Consider the following 20225-nt stretch of genomic DNA (forward strand, 5'->3'; position numbering starts at 1 on the left):
ACGTGGGGGTCGCTCCTGCACTGGAGGTCAGATCCTTCAGGTCCTGGGGGCTGCGGATGCAGTGCCCCTACCAGGCGTCGGGTTCTGAGAAGCAGGCAGTCGCGGTCATGGGGAGCCTCGGGATTCCCTCTGCAGGCATCGCTGTGGGGGCTCAGGGGGGGAAACTCTGGCTACTCAAGGTCTCGCACTCGCCGGGGAGTCCTCCCTGAAGTGATTGTTCTCCACAAGTCGAGGCGGGGGCGTCGGGTGCAGAGTGTCAAGTCTCACGCTTCCGGCGGGAAACGCAAGTTGTTTCAAAGTTGCTTCTTTGTAGCAAAGTTGCAGTCTTGGGTGAACAGGGCCGCTGTCCTCGGAAGTTCTTGGTCCTTCTAGATGCAGGGCAGTCCTCTGAGGCTTCAGAGGTCGCTGGTCCCTGGGGAGAGCGTAGCTGGAGCAGTGTCTTTAGAAGTGGGGAGACAGGCCGGTAGAGCTGGGGCCAAAGCAGTTGGTGTTTCCGTCTTCTCTGCAGGGTTTTTCAGCTTAGCAGTCCTCTTCTTCTTAGGTTGCAGGAATCTGAGTTCCTAGGTTCTGGGGACCCCCTAAATACTGAATTTAGGGGTGTGTTTAGGTCTGGGGGGTTAGTAGCCAATGGCTACTAGCCCTGAGGGTGGCTACACCCTCTTTGTGCCTCCTCCCTGAGGGGAGGGGGGCACATCCCTAATCCTATTGGGAGAATCCTCCATCTGCAGGATGGAGAATTTCTAAATGTCAGAGTCACCTCAGCTCAGGACACCTTAGGGGCTGTCCTGACTGGCCAGTGACTCCTCCTTGTTTTTCTCATTATCTCTCCTGGACTTGCCGCCAAAAGTGGGGGCTGTGTCCAGGGGGCGGGCATCTCCACTAGCTGGAGTGCCCTGGGGCATTGTAACACGAAGCCTGAGCCTTTGAGGCTCACTGCTAGGTGTTACAGTTCCTGCAGGGGGGAGGTGTGAAGCACCTCCACCCAGAGCAGGCTTTTGTTTCTGTCCTCAGAGAGCACAAAGGCCCTCACCACATGGGGTCAGAAACTCGTCTCTCAGCAGCAGGCTGGCACAGACCAGTCAGTCCTGCACTGAACAATTGGGTAAAATACAGGGGGCATCTCTAAGATTGCCTCTGTGTGCATTTTTTAATAAATCCAACACTGGCATCAGTGTGGGTTTATTATTCTGAGAAGTTTGGTACCAAACTTCCCAGTATTCAGTGTAGCCATTATGGAGCTGTGGAGTTCGTTTTTGACAGACTCCCAGACCATATACTCTTATGGCTACCCTGCACTTACAATGTCTAAGGTTTTGCTTAGACACTGTAGGGGCATAGTGCTCATGCACCTATGCCCTCACCTGTGGTCTAGTGCACCCTGCCTTAGGGCTGTAAGGCCTGCTAGAGGGGTGACTTACCTATGCCACAGGCAGTGTGAGGTTTGCATGGCACCCTGAGGGGAGTGCCATGTCGACTTATTTGTTTTCTCCCCACCAGCACACACAAGCTGGCAAGCAGTGTGTCTGTGCTGAGTGAGGGGTCCCTAAGGTGGCAAAAGACATGCTGCAGCCCTTAGAGACCTTCCCTGGCATCAGGGCCCTTGGTACCAGGGGTACCAGTTACAAGGGACTTACCTGGGTGCCAGGGTTGTGCCAATTGTGGAGACAATGGTACATTTTAGGTGAAAGAGCACTGGTTAGCAGGGTCCCAGCACACTTCTCAGTCAAGTCAGCATCAGTATCAGGCAAAAAGTGGGGGGTAACTGCAACAGGGAGCCATTTCTTTACAGCGGCATTAAGCCACTTTTTAGTGGCTTAATGGTACCTTGTAAATACGCCCTTTCTCACATGTAGCACTTTGTGTGTTAGGGGCGTGCAATGGGTGCTGTAGTGGGAGTTCCACAACAGCACCCATTGCCTTTTGACGCTGCCCCAGATTTATGAGATTTCATATATCTGAGTCAGCGCCAAAATATAACGCCACCCTTGGGGTGGTGTTAGCATTGCGCAATGAGGAGAAATGCTTTTATATATCCTCATTTTTTTATCTTGATGTGTGCTGCATTCTACAGCTTGCATCGAAAGAGCAAATCCCCATTGAAGATTGTTTTTGTGCAGGAAGGTGTTCCTTCCTGCACAAAAACAATCTCCCCCGTAATGCAGCCATCCTTGCACCATGGCGGAAGGGTGGCTGTCGGGACAGGGGGAAACAGGGGTACGCTGTATTCTTATTATTAGGACGCCTCCCTGCGTTTCTAAAGTGACGCAGCGTAGCGCTGCCAATTTTGGCGCATCGCCCGCCATTTTATTGTAAAGATGCCCCTAAGTTCCTCCTGTTTATTAATATTATTATTGCTATTATGTTTGTTATTGGTATTACAGTTGCAATTATTACTGTTATAATTAATATTATTACTACTGCAATCATCATTATTATGTTTGTCTTTTTTAGGCGTGTGCCCCATTTCATGCCACAGCTTGCATAGATAGCCCATCATTTAGTGATCCTTAGAAATGTACAAGTTTGACCACATCACTCAGGGATGCTTCGAGGTAGGAGGGAGAGTCTTGTGTAGCCAGCACATTAACCATGAAGCAGCCCCATCCATTGTCCTGCACTTGTGATTTTTTGCTTCAGAGCCACACTTTTAATACTTTTTGTACACTTTGACCACTGTTCTCCCTTCGCTTACTTGAGAAGACTAAACACGCCAAAGAATCACTTACGTGATTTGCCGACCCAAGATGGTAATTTTAAATTTTGGACCCCTCTAATAAATGCAGAGATTGGCTCAGCCAGTGATGAGTATTAGATTGAGGGCATTAACTACTGTTGCATACCTGAATTCTAAGCCTACCTGAGTTTGATGAGTGTTCAGAGCAGAGTCATAAACCAAAAGGCACAGTTGGTGTGTGTCTGCATGGGGGTAATATCGGGAAAGGAAGTGAGCAATGTCTTAATGGCATCGAATTGCTGGGCATTAATGGCTATTAATTTCACTTCCTTCTCATTGTGGAAGGAAGCTGACACACTGACTTGGAAATCAACAGCTATGGACATTTTTCATAAAGGGCAATAGCAATGCTGCAGTGGGAACGCTGGTGAAAATCCCAAAACTTCAGTTGGTAACTGCAGCCCGGGCTACAATGCACTGACTCCCAGTACAAACAAGCATTTACAATGCACTGGGTCTAGCATTTGCTCAAGTTATAGCTATTAGCGGTGCAAACTCCTAACCAGACTTTTCTTGCCACATAAATTGAAAATGAAAAGTAATACAGTTTCACATAAGTGAGCCGATTCAAAGCGCCATGCCATGAGCGAGAAAAAAAATGAAAAAGAAGTTAGCTCGCAATCAAACGTATCGACAAAGTGCAATTAGCCATGTAACAGTGTCGATGTCCAAGGCGGTAACCAAACCACCCCAATGAGGGACAAACGTAAAGTAATTACCAATGATAACAAAGGATTTTTGAAGGGCAAGCCCATGAACGAGCGATAGTGATGGGCATGAAGTAGGTGTGGTTAAAAGCCCAAATAGATAACAACATGTCGGCAAAGCAGAGCTCGCGCACTGCTATGCTCGACCTAAAAAGGATACATTTCGAAGCACTCTGCCTGCCTGATAGAGCAGTATATACTTAAGGATCCAAGCTTTACAAGAGATTTCCGACACCCCACCTAAAAAAACCAATGTGCTAAAAAAATCTGCAACTGTTAACAGTGCCATGGATAGACAGAGCTACAGCGGGCAGTCACTCCTTCGCTTATGTTGTTCGTAAACTCTGGAATGCCCTCCCTCACTCTGCAAATTAGGAATACCGAATCAGAACTTAAATTAGGAAAACCTTTAAAAACTTTTCTTTTTGAATAATGTTGCCCAGTTAGTTCACACGACTTAATTGCTATTATAGCGCTTGTAAGCCCTGGGCATAGCCATGCGCTTTATAAATCCTGGAGACTAGCATAGACAATTAAATCGCTGTTTTTATTTGTTTCGATGTGATAACGTGTGTGCCACTCACAGCAAATGAAGGCATACATTATAGAAGAAGAAGGGATGTTGTGATGACTGGTCCCTAGACCTTCTGTGCAATTAGTTAAGAGGGAGAGGTATTCAAGTGCCATTTTGTTTTACTTTGAAACTGTTCTGCTTTTCAGCTTTGACATCCTAAGGCTTGCACCATTGATGACAAATGATTGCATACAATACGCCACTAGAATTGCTTTGCAGTTGGTTAACATGCAGAGGTACACAAGGTCTACAAGTATCATAGCTCAGTGATGGAGTTTCTATCTTTCAGGACTAATGAAGTCTCTCTTATTTTCATTCTCAGGACTTGGCTGTTAGAGCAGTAGCAGCACCTACCCCCCTAGACCCCGCTTACCCCCCCCCTTCAGCACCTTGAGACCCTCACGGGTGAGTAGTGCGCTTTACAAATTCCTGATTGATTGATTGATTGGTACCCGATGGCACTGGCAGAAACAAAGTGCTTTTGTACAGACTGCTCTTTGAAGCAGCTTTTCTTGTGATAGCTGCGTGACTTGCATCAACGTGTGGGTAAAATATCTTAGTGTTTTTTAAAGAAGGTCTCTCCACTTGATATTAGTAATAAGCTGCCTGGCAGCAATTGTCAGCGTGTCATATAAATAGATGCTTATAACTGGGCACTGTAAGATAACTATAAACAACTAATGTGGCGGCTGCAGATGGCAAAATCATTAAACTCATGTGAAACCAGAAGCGCACATATATGCCATCATATGTAACACGTGTATGTTTAGCACAGTAAAACGTTTCCCATCTAATGCATTTACACTGAAATGGAAAATCAATAAAAAGCAGATTTTTTCCACGTTTGCTCCACCTATGGCGGGCGCTCTGGTCATTCCGTTTAACAAATCAGGCATTGTGGAACTTGTAGTCTTTAATTGTTTTAATTAAGCAATGCATTTCATGACAATAATGTGTTAGGGAAAAGTCTAGGACTGGCTGCAAAGTGGTCGCTGTAGATGTAACAATGTGGTAAACTTACATATGTCTTATGTGAGTAGTAAAGAAGTTGAGGTACTCAACTGCAGTGCGGACATAGATGCTTATATCAAAGAGGCAAGGAATGGAATTGGCAAAGGAGAGATTCCAAAAGGTGATCATTCCAAAGAGGCCAATGAATTGATGGGAAGGGACATGCAATCATTCACATTACTCTAGAAGTGCTTCCTCTAAGAAGGGGGGCAAGCACTGATACAGCATTCATGCCAAGCCTTCCTCTACCTTAAATATGATTTTGACACGAGATGGTATAATTATTACATGAAACCTGCTCCAACACATCCACCCATCTTCCTGTTTGTTTATCTCTGTGACCCTCTATGTGTGTCTGCTTGTTGATAGTATGTGTCACTTATGTTACACATAGCCCACCATCACTATGACAATTTGTGGTTTTGGTTGTTTATCAGTGCTGCCTGACACTATCTCTGTTGTGTGGCACTCTGTTTGTTCTTGTAGGTTTGTTGTCTAAGACATTGTAGTGCTTTTGGAAGTTTATCAGTGTGGCCTGACACTGTCTGTGTCATGTGGGACATATTTACAAGAAACTGCCACATCAGCATTGATGTGCCACTTTCTTGTGCCCCCCCTGAGCCCCGCTAAAGGCACCATGGATGCGGCATATTTACAATACAGCGCACCATGGCAGACAGTACCATAATAGCATCAACATTTTTGGCACTATTGCTGCACTAGTGCGAAAATGTTGACACTAGTCCAGAAAAGCACAAGGAGGCCCTTAGGAGATTATGGGTGCGTCATGTGAATGCCTGCCCTGAGCAGGCATTAAAAATGACACCAAAAACGGCATAGTGAAATTTAGTACATTTCACAGTGCCATTTGTTTGGGCCTTCCTGCGTGGGAATGCCCCTCTTGAATACATTATGCCTGGAGCAGGCATAATGTGGTGCAAGGGTTTACAATGCATGCATTGCGCCACTTTGTACATTTGGTGAAGGAGAATCCCTCATTAGTATAAAAGAAATGACCCTAGAGTGGCACAAGTAGGCGCAAGGAGCTTGTAGATATGGTCCATTGTGTGTTCTTGTAAGTCAGTTGTCTTGTATCTCAACTTCTGTGAGTTGGTTTGTGAACATGGGAACCTGGTTCTCCCTGCAGTGCCCTGGCCCCTCTCTAACAATCTATCATTCCCCTCTGTCAGGCCCTACTTCCTCACACTGTGTGACCCGATCCACCTTAACACCTCCCAACCTCTTCTGAACCCTCATTTCCTCCCACGTGGCTCATTTTTTCTCAGTTCTATATTGACTTTTGTCATTTCTCTATCTTGTCCCATCCTTTCCCTAACCCTGACATCTAGCGCTTTGATATGGTCTTAGAGTAGTATAACGCACTCTACATACAACCAACATAGCATCTCTCGGTCTGTGGGGAAGGGTGCATGTCAGGTGGTCTCTGGGTCGGGTGCCTGTTGCAGGTATCTTGTTCTATCAGACACTGATGACGATAGATGTAAATAGGCAATATATGTATGTTTGTTGTTTGCAGGCTCACTTATACAGATGCTTAACCTTTTGGCTTTCTCACTGAGTGTTAATGTAGTATTAGTTTCTCTTATTTTGTGACGTCATAGAACAGTAAAGAAACAGGAACAAGTTATGCAAAAAAGTGTACTCATTATATTGACCATGGTAGGATAAAAACAAGCCACTTTGTTGTAGATCAAAGATGTGACCAGCAGATCAGACCGAGATCCCTGCAAGAAGTGCGTTAACCCACTGGGCTGGGTAACCAGTTAGTTTTATTGTCTTTTGAGATTAATTTTGCTTTCTTCTGTGAAAAATAGCTGAACTGTTGATTGATAAAGTCCACTATCAATTACACATATGTCAGGAGCAACTGATCTACTTTTGAGGGGTTAAGAATGAATCCCCGGAGTAAATTCGCCAGTTAATTTAAATATGTGAACTCCCCGGAGTAACTCGGTGCACAAGATTTACACGAATAGATTGTACTCGAGGTGGAAAACTCCGCTTGTGCAAAAGGAATGATGTATGAGCACTTAAACGCTTTTCTTTCCTACCTGTGAAGATTCCCTTGGCCCATAAAAATGTGGGTGTTCATTCTCTTGTCCCACCATTGAATCATACTTAATCCTGACTTTGACAGTGATACATTGATGTCTTTCCAAACCTGGAAACAACCTCCAAATGATATGAGCTACTCAAAAATATCAGAGTCTGTTGCCTTTGCAGGGTGTCCTACCCAGAAACAGCCACCAACCTGCTTCCTAACCAATATTTATGAAGGTGGTAGTCCCGCCCTCCAGGCAGACTTGCTGCATTGTGGACTGAGATTTTGTATTTGAATCTGCTTTGTTCGGTATTTGATTTATTTTAGGTCCACAGAAAGCTTAGTTATTCGGCCCCATCACAAGTTTAAGAAGAAAACAGCTGACTACAAAAAAGGAGAATTACAGACCAAAGATGAATACCAAATAGAAGTGAAAATTGAACATAGGTGCATATAGGATGAAGAGTGAATATATAACGGGAATGAATATTGAAAAGGAGTAGGAGTGAATATAGACTTGAAAAGAACACACGAAACAAGTGACTGTAATGCTGGACTACATATCAAAGAAGACTAAATGGAGAAATTCACTGAATATGGGCTATGTGTCCATACACAACTGGCTGAAAACAGAACGGCAGTAACTATTGGAATAAGAGTGGAAAAAATGAGTGTAAAGAGTTAAAACAATCTGAATAAAATAGAAGAGGAGTAAATATAAAATGAGGTATAGAACAAGACTGAATAAAGAAGAGGAGGATCGTGAATGAAACTTGAAAGGGAATATTTACCATGAGTGTCCGTAGAATATGGGGTTGAAACAACGAATGATCGTAATAGAATGAGCGAACACTAAACAAGCGAAAGAACTGATTAGAGAATTGTAGTGATTATTCAAAAAACGGTGAGTACACAAAATGAGTTAATATAAAACAGGAGTGTTTACAGAGAATATGAAAGGAGGGTGAACATATAAAACGAATAAATATACGTGAGGAGTGAAACAAAATCAGAGTGAGTATAAATCAGGATTTATTATTGAAGAGGAGTAAACAAAACAGGACTGAATGTGTTACAAGAGTGAAATGGGCAAATGGAGGTAAACGCAGTACAGGAATGAATACGAGTGACAACAGGACACGAATGAATTAAAAGAAGCAGAATATAGATGCCTGGAGACTAGAGAATAGCAGTGAATGGCTTTGGCGAGGGTTTGCCTTAAAAGTGTTCGTCTGCAGAAGTAATGAAACCTCCTCGTTATGGCATCAGGCTGTAACCTGAAGTCAGCTCCCTGTGCCCGGAGCTGTAGAGAGAGGCCTCAGATAACCTCTGAGACTGGGAGCGCATATTTATAGCGCCTGAAAGCAGAAAGGTGATATTACGCGCTTAATTATTATTAATATTGCTCCTAGTAATATTAATGATAGTTATTACAGACTGATGTTGTGTGCAAATTCAGGTGCTGTTGATTCTGTGGTCTGCTTTCATATTTTTGTTGAGTAGAAATGCCAAACAATTGGGAGTGAGTTATCACATGCCTCGCTAGATTGCTGGTTCTTTACTTAAATACGTATTATAGCACATCAATAACCCTCTTTTTATTGCTGCAAATTTTGATTTCCAACACATGCCTTTGAAAGGGCGCGCAGCGTAATAGAGACGAGTCTAACAAATAAACAGGTACCGGGAGGGAAGTGACGTGATCTTACCTGATGGAGCCTGGAGTCTGACAGGATGAGGGCTTGTGATGAACCGAGTTTCCCCCGATGTGGCGAGGCCCGGAGTCCAGGGCGAGAAGTCCACGCGACACCTGTTGGCATGCCTAGTGGTAGCCCAGCTCCGCGAAGTGATGCTTCTTTGAGGAGGCGGGTCTAGGGAATCCCTGAAAACACGCGCTCATCCCTTCAAGGACCTGACCTGAGCAGCATGACTCTGGTATGTGTGTGTGTGTGTGTGGAGGGGTGGACAGTATTACTGTTTAAGATCTATAAAACGTGCTCCCCACATTTGCACCCAGCCTCAGAAAGAAAGGGAAATCGAATTTCTTTAAACAGTCTTGCAGTAGTAAGTGCCTCGGTCGGGAAGCGCCTAGAGGCGATTCACTGTGGTTCGGTGATGTAGAGACCTCCTCTCTCAGAAGCCTGCTTCTGTGAAGGAAAGACGCCTGGATTTCAGACATAAACCCATTCCGCACCTTTTCAAGCCCTTCTGCGTCACTGCTTTGCTTCCACCACAAAGCGCCTTGAGGTGATTCAGTGTGATAAGTAAAGACTTCGTCGGAGATCGACCTCTGTAAACAGCGGCATGCAGTGTTCGGGAGAAAGTGAACTTGCGCCTTATGGAAACCTTATTCCAGCCACTGCTTCAGCTAGGAAGTGCCCGGAGGTGATTATGTGTGCGGCCTGGTCGAGCCCTTATGCAGCCACAGCTTCTGGCAGGAAGCGCCAAGAGGTGATTCGGCGTGATGTTCGTCGCTTGATAAGTCTTCTGACTCCGGGCTTCGCCGTTCCGAGGGAGGCAGCTGACCGCCTCCCGCTTGCTGAGGAGCAGCTCCTGGTTGCGGCAGGAGCGCGATGACAGGCAGCTTTGTAAACCGGGGCCTGGCCCGCGTTCAGCTCTGCTCGAGTTAGGCTATTTTTAATGAAGGGATTTCAGCCTATCAGAGGGGGTGTCAGAAGGTTTCAGGAAAATAGTCTCAAAGATAGAGGTGACTGGCTTCCTACGCGAGGGGCTTAGAAGGCTTCTGGGCGCCCCAGTTGCTATGTTGGTTCATCTGTTATAGGTACCACTTACCTTACAGAATTGTACACCTGTGTTTACCTGCAGTGCCGCAAATGACAGGGACATCACTTAGAAATCTGTCGAAAAACCTAACGGGATGAGAGTCTATTACAGACACATGCGTTTAACGTAGCTCTAACCTGGGCTCGGATTTACTAAGATTATGTGTTGAGGGTTGCGCCACTTGTGTCGCTCAGGACCCAAATCATTTGAGTATTTACTAAGCCACGCACAGCAACTTTGCGCGACTTTGCGCGGTTTAGTAAATATAAAGAAACACGGGGCAGATCATAGGGTCAGATTTACAAATATTTTGACTTCTGTTGGAGTCTCTTAATTGACGCAAACATCTCAAAATGTTTTTTTAGTTATTTACTCTCCAGTGCAAAACTTGTTTTGAGCAGGAAAGTTGCCTAAAAGTAACGCAAAGCGGGGCTTTAAGTTACTTAGCGTAAAGGCAGTGTTACATGGGTGGTACATATGCGTTCCCAAGGAGCCACCCATGCTTTTGACGCAAAACACTATCTGTCAAAAATTTGAGGAAAGGCTTTGTGTAAAAAATTAGCATTTCTTCTTTCTTTTCCGACTTTACATGTGTGCTGCACTGTACAGCACACGCACAAAGTAAGAAAAGTTTTAAAAGTTGTCTTGGCATAGTATTTTGGTCCATATTTACGACAAAGTGGTACAGCGCAGTGCTGCGACAAAAAAAGAAGTGCAGGGCTGCATCACTTTCTGAAACACAGGGATTCTCACTGTATTTACAGAAATACAGCGCACCCCTGTGTTTCCCGCTGCGCCGGAACTGAATTAAGCTCCTTGCAACATAGTGCAAGGGTGTCTGCGTTGAGGGGATAGATTGTTTATGTGCACATAAACAATCTACAATGGCTATTTGGCACTTCTATGTGTGTTGCATATAAATATATATATATATATATATATATATATATATATATATATATATATATATATATATATATACATAAACTTTAAAAAACAAAAGTTACAGGGTCGTTAAAGTCAGGCTCACATTTTAAACGTATAAAACCACAGAAATTCACCAGTTATAGTTAGTTACATCAAGTAACTAGAACTCATGCCCTAACACGCGCCCCTCATGTGCAGATTTTTCGGATTTTTTTTTATTGCAAATATTACATTGATATTATCAATGATGCTATCAAAGCTGTCATGAGTGCCGTAATTTGTGGGATAATTAGGAGTGCATGGCGAGGGCATGAGTTATAGTTACCTTAGGGCTCAAGTTATAGTTACTTGAGGTAACTCTAACTATAACTGGTGAATGTCTATGGTTTTGTACGTTTAAAATGTAAGCCTAACTATAAGGTCCCTGTATCCTTTGTTCTTTTAAGTGAATTTCTATGTTTTTTTATTTATATTTCCTAACTATAATGTTCCATAACCTTTGGTTCTTTTCAGTGAATTTCTATGTTTTTTTTAATGTATAGTAATTTTCATTATTATATGGTAATCTATCCACCGCTGTGCAAAGCCTTAGGGTGTGCCCAGTGGCAGTTGGCCGCAGGGCCTGGCCGTGGCCTACTCCCTATAAGCACCCAACCTTGCACCGTGCACAGCCTTCACCCGTGCACAGTAGGGGTTTCCCGCAAGGGCTGGCCTGCAGCCAGCCACCACCTCCCCCCAACCACCCAACCCCATGCTGTGCACGACCGTTGGCAGAAGTTGGCCGCGGCCTCTTTGGGTTTCAGAATAGGTGTGAGAGGGTGTCTCTGGGTGTGAGAGTACGTACATCAGTGTTTTAGTGGGTGCGTCAGTGTGTAGGCGGGTCTGTGAGTGGGTGCATGAGTATGTCAGTGGGTCTGTGAGTGGGTGAGTGAGAGTCTGAGTAGATCTGTGACTGGGTGCATGAGGGTCTGACTGGGGATGTGTGTGGGTGCACAGGGGTTTCAGTGGGTCTGTGAGTGGGTGCATGAGTGTCTGAGTGGGTGTGTGAATAGGAGAAAGAGATTGAAAGAGAGAGAGAGAGAAAGAGAGTGAGAGGGAGAGAGATAGAGACTTTTTTAGGCTTTGATGTATGATATACTTAGAATGAAATATTTCTGTACAATTTAAAAACAAAAATGTATTTGTTATTTTAGAAAAGTAAAATCACCTTTTATTTGACCTTTAATCATAAAAAAAAAAAGGAGGGAAACAAACCCTCTGCGCTCAGGGTGAAGGTCTGTGACCTTCAAACTGAGCTATTCCTTTTTTTTCCATCCGTGTTTTTTTTTTTTAGCCCTTTATGGGATATCTAGGACCGTGGGGGAACCCTTGAGGGGTCTCTATATGTTTTTTAAAATTTACTTTACACCATGCCCTTTACAGGATATCTGGAACCACGGGGGAAGCCTCAAGGCCTCCCCCTCGATCTCATTGCTTCAGCAACCAAGGATCTGCTTTTAACAGCAGCTCTGTGGTTGCTAAAGCAAACCTTTCATCTCTGTTCCCAACTAAGATGAAAGCTCCCCTTTCTGGAAGCTGGACCTGCTTGACAGAATATAAATATATGGAGGTGGTGGTCCCCGGGGACAGTGGGGGAGGCTGATGGGCCTTCCCCACACAATTACCTATTTTGCCCCGGGGAAGGTGGTGGTCCCTGAGGCGCGGAGGGCCACTGGCCCCCCGCATAAATCACAATAATGGTCATGGGGAGGTGGTGGTCCCCAGGGCTGTGGGGGGGGCCTCATTAAATTTATAAATGTCCCTGGGGCCTGGCCCACCCCGGGGCTTATCAAAAAACAAGCACAGGAGCCCACGCTTGTTTTTTGTTTTTTTAACTTTTTTGCAGTGAATTCGCAGCAATTTTTTTAAAAAAAACGTTTTTGCTCTGGAGGGGTCCCTCTGTGACCCCACCACCAAAGCTAAGAGGCCAGGGTGCCCTTTTTCTTTTTTCATTTTTTTACTGGGACTCGGCAAGATGGCTGCCAACATTTCCTGGTTTGAAGTGGTGGCAGCCAATCAGAGATGTGCATTTCCCTGCACAAGCTTGTCTTTTTTCACGAATACTCTGCGGCCAGAGATATACAAATTTTGATTTCCCTAAATTTCTCAAAAAGTATTGAATAGATTTACACCAAATAAGGAAAAGATCAATCTGTGTACCAAAAGCTAACTTTCTGCCAAATTTGGTGTAATTCCGTCCAGTAGTTCGGGCTGTAGACATGTCTAAAGGTCCTATTGGAATTAACATGGGAAACTTTTTTGAGCCCCCTATTTCTCAACCCCACGCTTGATGGATCACCCCTGAGACTTTCATTGTGCAACAAGAATCCCGAAACTCTTTTTTGGGACGATTTCGTGAAGATTCGTCAAACGGTGCCACAGATATAGGCAACTTTAAAAAAACACTTTTTCTTTGGAAACTTGGTCCTACCTATAATTACCTAGAGGTGACCGCCACTAGGTAGTATATATATATATATATATATATATATATATATATATATATATATATATACACACACACACACACACAAACTACTGATGTTCACTAGTAGATACTTATAGTTAGAAAAAGCGTATTTTGTCACGTCATTTGACAAATCTTCTTGAAATTTCTAAAACTGGTATACCACTCACTTCAGCTGCTGTCTGGAAAGTTTCAGGGTGATTCGTCAAGATGGGGCTGAGAAAAAGGGGAAATTCCAGAACACGTTTTTTCCATGCAATTTCCGATAGGGATTTTAGACGCAACTACAGCCTGAACTGCTGACCGGAAATACACCAAATTTGGCAGAGAAAGTTCTTTTTGTAGTTTGGTGTAAATCTGTTCAGTAGTTACTGAGTTATTAAAGAAAAAAGAATTATGTATATCCAGAGACGCAGATACACTGCAGATCCACCGTGGTGGATCCACTGATCCATGCGCCAACAGCAAAGGTGTGATTGGCTGCCCGCAACCTGAGAGAAGTTGCAGCCACCATTTTGCGTATCAGGACTTGGTCCCAGGGGAGGGCGAATGAAAGGTAAAAGTCTTAGAAGGGATCTGAGTAGAGGTACCCTGACTCCATGGGACTGGTGGAGGGGTCTCTGAGGCACCCCTCATGGGCAAGAAATTGCTGAAAAATGTTTTTTTGGGGCACACGAGGATCCACGGATCTTCCATGGTGCTCAGCGCTGCCCCCATGTGAATCTGCAATGGATCCCCGGATCCAGACACCAAATAAAAAAAACATACACCCACTCACAAACCTACTTACACACTCACACACCCATTCACATGCTAACAGACCCACAAACCAACTATGACACCCAATCACAGACCCACACAGCCACTCACACACCCACTCACACACACACTTACAAAACCATGCACAGCCATACAGCCACTCACACACCCACAGACCCACAAAACCACTCACACACCCACTCACAGCCCCATACAGCTACTCATACACCCACTCACACAGTCACTCACAGACCCACAAACCATTACCACATCAAGTCACAGACCCACACAGCCACTCATACAGCCACTCACACACCCATACAGCCACTCACAGACCCACAGAGCCTTTTGCACACCCAGTCAGACACCCACAAAACCACTCACACACCCAGTCACACACCCATACAGCTATCACACACCCACTCACCGACCCACAGCATGGGGTTGGCTGCACATGGCAGTTGGATTTCCAAATGGTAATTAAATATTACTTTATGTTAGAAAACCTAGAATCTGACTATAATACAAAGAATACAGGTAAGTTAAAGTTAGGTTCTAATTTTAGACACAAACAAAAACTTAGAAATTCGGCAGTTATAGACATAGTTATCTCACAGTACTATAACTCGTGCCCTAAGGTAATTATAACATGCACTGCTAATTACCCCACATATTTCATCAGTCGTGACATCTTCTATTGCATTATCAATAATATCACTATAACATTTGCAATAGCAAGTTCTCCTGTTTATCATCTCAATGATATTCCCTTTACAGATTCTAACCTGCTTTGTGCTGATCCCCGTAGGCGGTATATTAGGTTTGTGTGTATATATATATATATATATATATATATATATATATATATGGATAGGTATATATACTTCTCAATGATGCTTGTCGCCATACTGTCACATAGGGGACGGGGGTGTCACATGGTGCCAAATGTGGCATCCAGCCATTTAAAGTTACTCCAGACAGAGTCACGTGCACTCAGGAGAGTAGAAGTGAAGAATTCTGTTAATCAGGTAATCAAGGTGCTCTAGCCAGTGCTTATATATATATATATATATATATATATATATATATATATTTTTTTTTGCATATATATATAAATATATATTTTATATTAATATATATATATATATGTGTGTGTGTGTGTGTGTGTATGTGTCTCTCTCTCTCTCTCTCTCTATATATATATATATATATCCTAACCATGTAGTGGCAACTGCCACTAGGAAATTATTAGAAATGGGGTCTTTGGTTGACAGTCAGGTTACCCCCTGTTCAAGCAAAGACTCTCACTCTAGTCAGGGTAAAAGAGAATCACCCTCAGCTAACCCCTGCTTACCCCCTTGGTAGCTTGGCAGAGCAGTAGGCTTAACTTCAGAGTGCTAGGTGTAAAGTATTTGTACCAACACACACAGTAACTTAATGAAAACACTACAAAATGACACAACACCAGTTTAGAAAAATAGGAAATATTTATCTAAACAAAACAAGACCAAAACGACAAAAATCCACCATACACAAGTCAAGTTATCAATAAAAAACTCAAAAAGAGTCTTTGAGTAGTTTTAAAAACACACTAGCGCTACTAGAGTGAAAATGTACCTGGTGTGTGTCAAAAATAACCCCGCACGGGCGGGTGTGTGTCAAAAATAACTCCGTACGGCGGTACTTGAGTCAAAAATAACTCCGCACGGCGGTACTTGAGTCAAAAATCCAGCCGCACGATGATTTGAAAATCCCGCAGCGCAGGTTGTGATCTCCCAGCCTCCGTCAGCGATGCTGCGCGTCGTTTCTCCTGCTCCGTGCGTCGATTTTTCGGTCGCGTTTTCTGCGAGCGTCGTTTCTCAGCTGCGGAGCCGGCGGCGCGTCATTTTTTTCAGCCGCAGATCAGATTTGAGTCAATCTTTTCCCCGCACGGTGCTCTGTGCGTGGATTTTCTTGTCTTTAGGCTGCCAGCTTCTCCTTTCAGGGTCCCAGGAACTGGATGGGCACCACAGGGCAGAGTAGGAGTCTCTCCAGAGACTCCAGGTGCTGGCAGAGAGAAGTCTTTGCTGTCCCTGAGACTTCAAACAACAGGAGGCAAGCTCTAGCTCAAGCCCTTGGAGATTTCTTCACAAGATGGAAGGCACACAAAGTCCAGTCTTTGCCCTCTTACTATGGCAGAAGCAGCACTGCAGGAAAGCTCCACAAAGCACAGTCACAAGCAGGGCAGCACTTCTTCCTCAGCTATTAGCTCTTCTCCAGGCAGAGGTTCCTCTTGGTTCCAGAAGTGTTTCTCAAGTCTGTAGATTTGGGTGCCCTTCTTATACCCATTTTAGTCTTTGAAGTCACCTTTCTTCAAAGGGGACTCACACCTACTTGTGAAATCCTGCCTTGCCCAGGCAAGGCCTCAGACACACACCAGGGGGTTGGAGCTGGCATTGTTAGAGGCAGGCACAGTCCTTTCAGATGAGAGTGACCACTCTACCCCTCCCTCCTAGCAGAGATGGCTAATCAGGAAATGCAGGTTACACCCCAGCTCCCTTTGTGTCACTGTCTGGTGTGAGGTGAAAAACAACCAACTGTCAAACTGACCCAGACAGGGAATCCACAAACAAGGCAGAGTCACAGAATGGTTTAAGCAAGAAAATGCTCACTTTCTAAAAGTGGCATTTTCAAACGCACAATCTTAAAATCAACTTTACTAAAAGATGTATTTTTAAATTGTGAGTTCAGGGACCCCAAACTCCACATGTCCATCTACTCTCTAGGGGAATCTACACTTTAATCATATTTAAAGGTAGCCCCCATATTATCCTATGAGAGAGACAGGCTTTGCAACAGTGAAAAACGAAATTGGCAGTATTTCACTGTCAGGACATATAAACCACATTACTATATGTCCTACCTTATCCATACACTGCACCCTGCCCTTGGGGCTACCTAGGGCCTACCTTAGGGGTGCCTTACATGTAAGAAAAGGGAAGGTTTAGGCTTGGCAAGTGGGTACACTTGCCAAGTCGAATTTACAGTGTAAAAATACACACACAGACACTGCAGTGGCAGGTCTGAGACATGATTACAGAGCTACTTATGTGGGTGGCACAACCAGTGCTGCAGGCCCACTAGTAGCATTTGATTTACAGGACCTGGCACCTCTAGTGCACCTTACTAGGGACTTACTAGTAAATCAAATATGCCAATCATGGATAAACCAATTACATACAATTTACACGGAGAGCATATGCACTTTAGCACTGGTTAGCAGTGGTAAAGTGCTCAGAGTTGAAAAGCCAACAGCAACAGGTCAGAAAAAAATAGGAGGCAGGAGGCAAAAAGACTGGGGATGACCCTGCATAAGCAAAAGTCCAACAGAAATATATATATATATAAAACAAACACATGTAAAAACAACAAAACGTAGACTACACAAAAGAAATTATGCATCTTTACTTTGAGTTAACTAAAGCAGGTTCTATTGATCATTTCTCATTACTCTTTTTGCAGGATAGATGTTTAAAAGAGATGTTTTTCTCACGTTTCCGTCTCTGCCTTCAAATTACTCTTTGATGGAAGCTTGTATTCTGTCTTTTGAGTTAGTCTGGAGAGTTTGTTTTGAAAATATTTTTAAATTGTATAACAATAATACGACATACAAAAAAGAGTACCATAAATAAGGTAGGAATTATTGATAAGAAAGACTACTGTGGCTGCAAAAAACATAGCACCATAAATACTATCAGGTAATGAACATTAATTAACAAAATAATATCTAAAATTAAGCTATTACAATAAGAGATATATTAAATAAAAATGAATATCGATCATACTATCACATAAAACAATATAGAGTTTAATATTCATTAGGAACCTCTAGAAACATACCTGTCAAGCTGATTCCAAAATGTTGGTGTCTTGGCAAAATCTTGACGATCTTGCAAATAGAAATCTTATCTGCTTGTCTGGTGCCAGTGATTCCAGCTGACTGTATGCACAAATCATACTTTAAAATCTTTTCAGTTACACGCAATTGATTTGATAGTTGAAGAGACCAGAAAGTCAAATATCTTTTTGTATGCAATAGGTAGAGCAGAAGAAAGGGCAACCGATTTTGTAGTAAAAAAAAAAAAAAGTCAAAAATATGAATAATATTAACAATGGTATCCCACACATATGACCAAAAATGTAGAAACAACAATCAAATAAGAAGGTTTTTGAAAGCGTTGCAGAAAGCTCAGTATTCCATAAATCTCTGATACCCGGCAAATTGCAGTACAATAGTAATTGATAGTTCCTTAAATATTTTAGATATTATATGACTGCTTCTATGAAATGTTTTAAGAAGCAGGGACCCAAAATGTAGAAGTTAAACAGTTTTATTAGCCAAGTGCAACAACTCCTGATACATCCTCTCTTCTCAGCAACGTCCTGCTTTCTGCTCCTGGAATCTTCACTCTAGAACCCAGTAGAGGAAGCATCTAGTTGCTAAGATACAACGCATCTTTCTTCTTTACAGCAAACAAGAGACATTTTACATAACAACATAACATATGTAAGCACAATTGAGTTTATGATAAGTAAGAAAATAGAACTTTCATAGACATACATAGACCCTCAATACGAGTGTGGGGGACTTGCTACTGCCACACTGGTGGTGGCGGTCTGGACGGCTGGGGATGCTCTGACCGCCAGCTCCGCCAGGATCTTGGATCCCGGCGGTCTGGCAGGGATGCTAATTCGCCAGGGCAGCGCTTCCCTGCGGATTATGACCTCGCTCTCTGCCACCCTTTTCATGGCAGTGTTACCGCCATGAAAAGGCTGGCAGAGAACAGGTGCGGGAGACCACAGGGGAGCCCCTGCACTGCCCATGCAGTTAACATGGGCAGTGCATGGGCCCCTCTGCCCAGCACCGTCGCAGTGTTCACTGTCTGCTTTGCAGACAGTGAACATTGCAAGCGTGCTGGTGCACCCTGCTGGCTAGAGCATTGCTGCCTGCTCGATTACGAGCTGGAGACAATGCTGTTATCTGTTTCCTGCTAGGCCTGAGGGCAGAAACGTAGGTTTCGACCCACGGACCTAGCAGGAAACTCTTAATGATTCCGCCAGGGCAGTTGCAGTGTAAGTGGCAGCCACCCTGTCAGGAGTTTGGCAGATGGAGTTTCTGTCTGCCAAATTCTAAATGAGACCCATAGGCCCATATTTATACTTTTTTAGCGCCAAATTTGTGCCGTTTTTTAACGCAAAAGTGCCACTAACTTACAAAATAAAATTGTATTTTGTAAGTTTGTGCCGCTTTTGCGTAAAAAATGATGCAAATGCGGCACTAAAAAATATAAATATGGGCCATAGTCTTTATGCCAAACAGGTTTTCTCTTGATCCAACCTCTCTCGTCTTTTGCACCATTAGGCATGGATACAATCTCATTCTAGGACAGATTTTCCTCGCTATTCTTAACTTTCCACTTGTTACATTCCAGATCATTGCACATGGCAACTTTCCTGAAATTCCATCTTTTGTTGTCATCCAACCACACACTATTTCCAACCACCCTCTTTACTTCCTTTGGTCTGGACCACTTTGAAAGTCGTGACTTTTGACCTCCAACAAGAGATGTTCCTACCCAGTCTCCCACCACAGACTTGGGAACACTACTATTAAGAAAGAATGAAAGGTCATATAATTTGAATGCCTGGATGATGGAATGAAATTGGAAACAACCAGGCCAACAAAGATATGTGTACTCAGGTAACCAACCCTCTCCTTGATCTACCAATAACTGAAGGGGCTGCTGGGTTACTAAAGCTGTAGAAACAACAATCTCACACAATTTCCTTTGTTTCCTAATGTTTTTGGAACAGAATAAGACCATAATTCTTGATATATTCAAGCCAGTCAACATTAGCACACTTTGAAGTGATGCCTGCAGTGTTCCAGCAAATGATAGCAATACACTTCAGATCTCATTGAAGGTTGCGGGCGGTGGAGACATTTCCTATTTCCTCATAGTCTTTAGTGTTGGGGACCACCGCTTGATCAATTTGTCAATCTGTATCATCTAATCCAGAAAGTAATGAGTATTGATTCCCAGTCAATATTAAGGGCCTGAATTCAATCTTGGTGGAGGTGAATATTTGGCCACAAACGTGACAGATATCCCGTCCACCGT

At 43.6% G+C, this 20225-nt stretch overlaps 1 protein-coding gene across 1 annotated transcript in view; it reads right to left on the reverse strand.

Moving 5' to 3' along the window:
* GJA5 (gap junction protein alpha 5) overlaps positions 1–9667 on the reverse strand; it is a 101402-nt gene extending 91735 nt beyond the window's left edge. The window contains exon 1 of the mRNA XM_069202623.1: positions 8798–9667. The gene's annotated coding sequence lies outside the window, so the exon portion shown is untranslated. The remainder of the gene's footprint in view (positions 1–8797) is intronic.
* Between the last annotated feature and the right edge of the window lie 10558 nt (positions 9668–20225).

This window comes from Pleurodeles waltl, chromosome 8, assembly GCF_031143425.1.
Source record: "Pleurodeles waltl isolate 20211129_DDA chromosome 8, aPleWal1.hap1.20221129, whole genome shotgun sequence".
In the NCBI taxonomy this organism is placed as follows: domain Eukaryota; kingdom Metazoa; phylum Chordata; class Amphibia; order Caudata; family Salamandridae; genus Pleurodeles; species Pleurodeles waltl.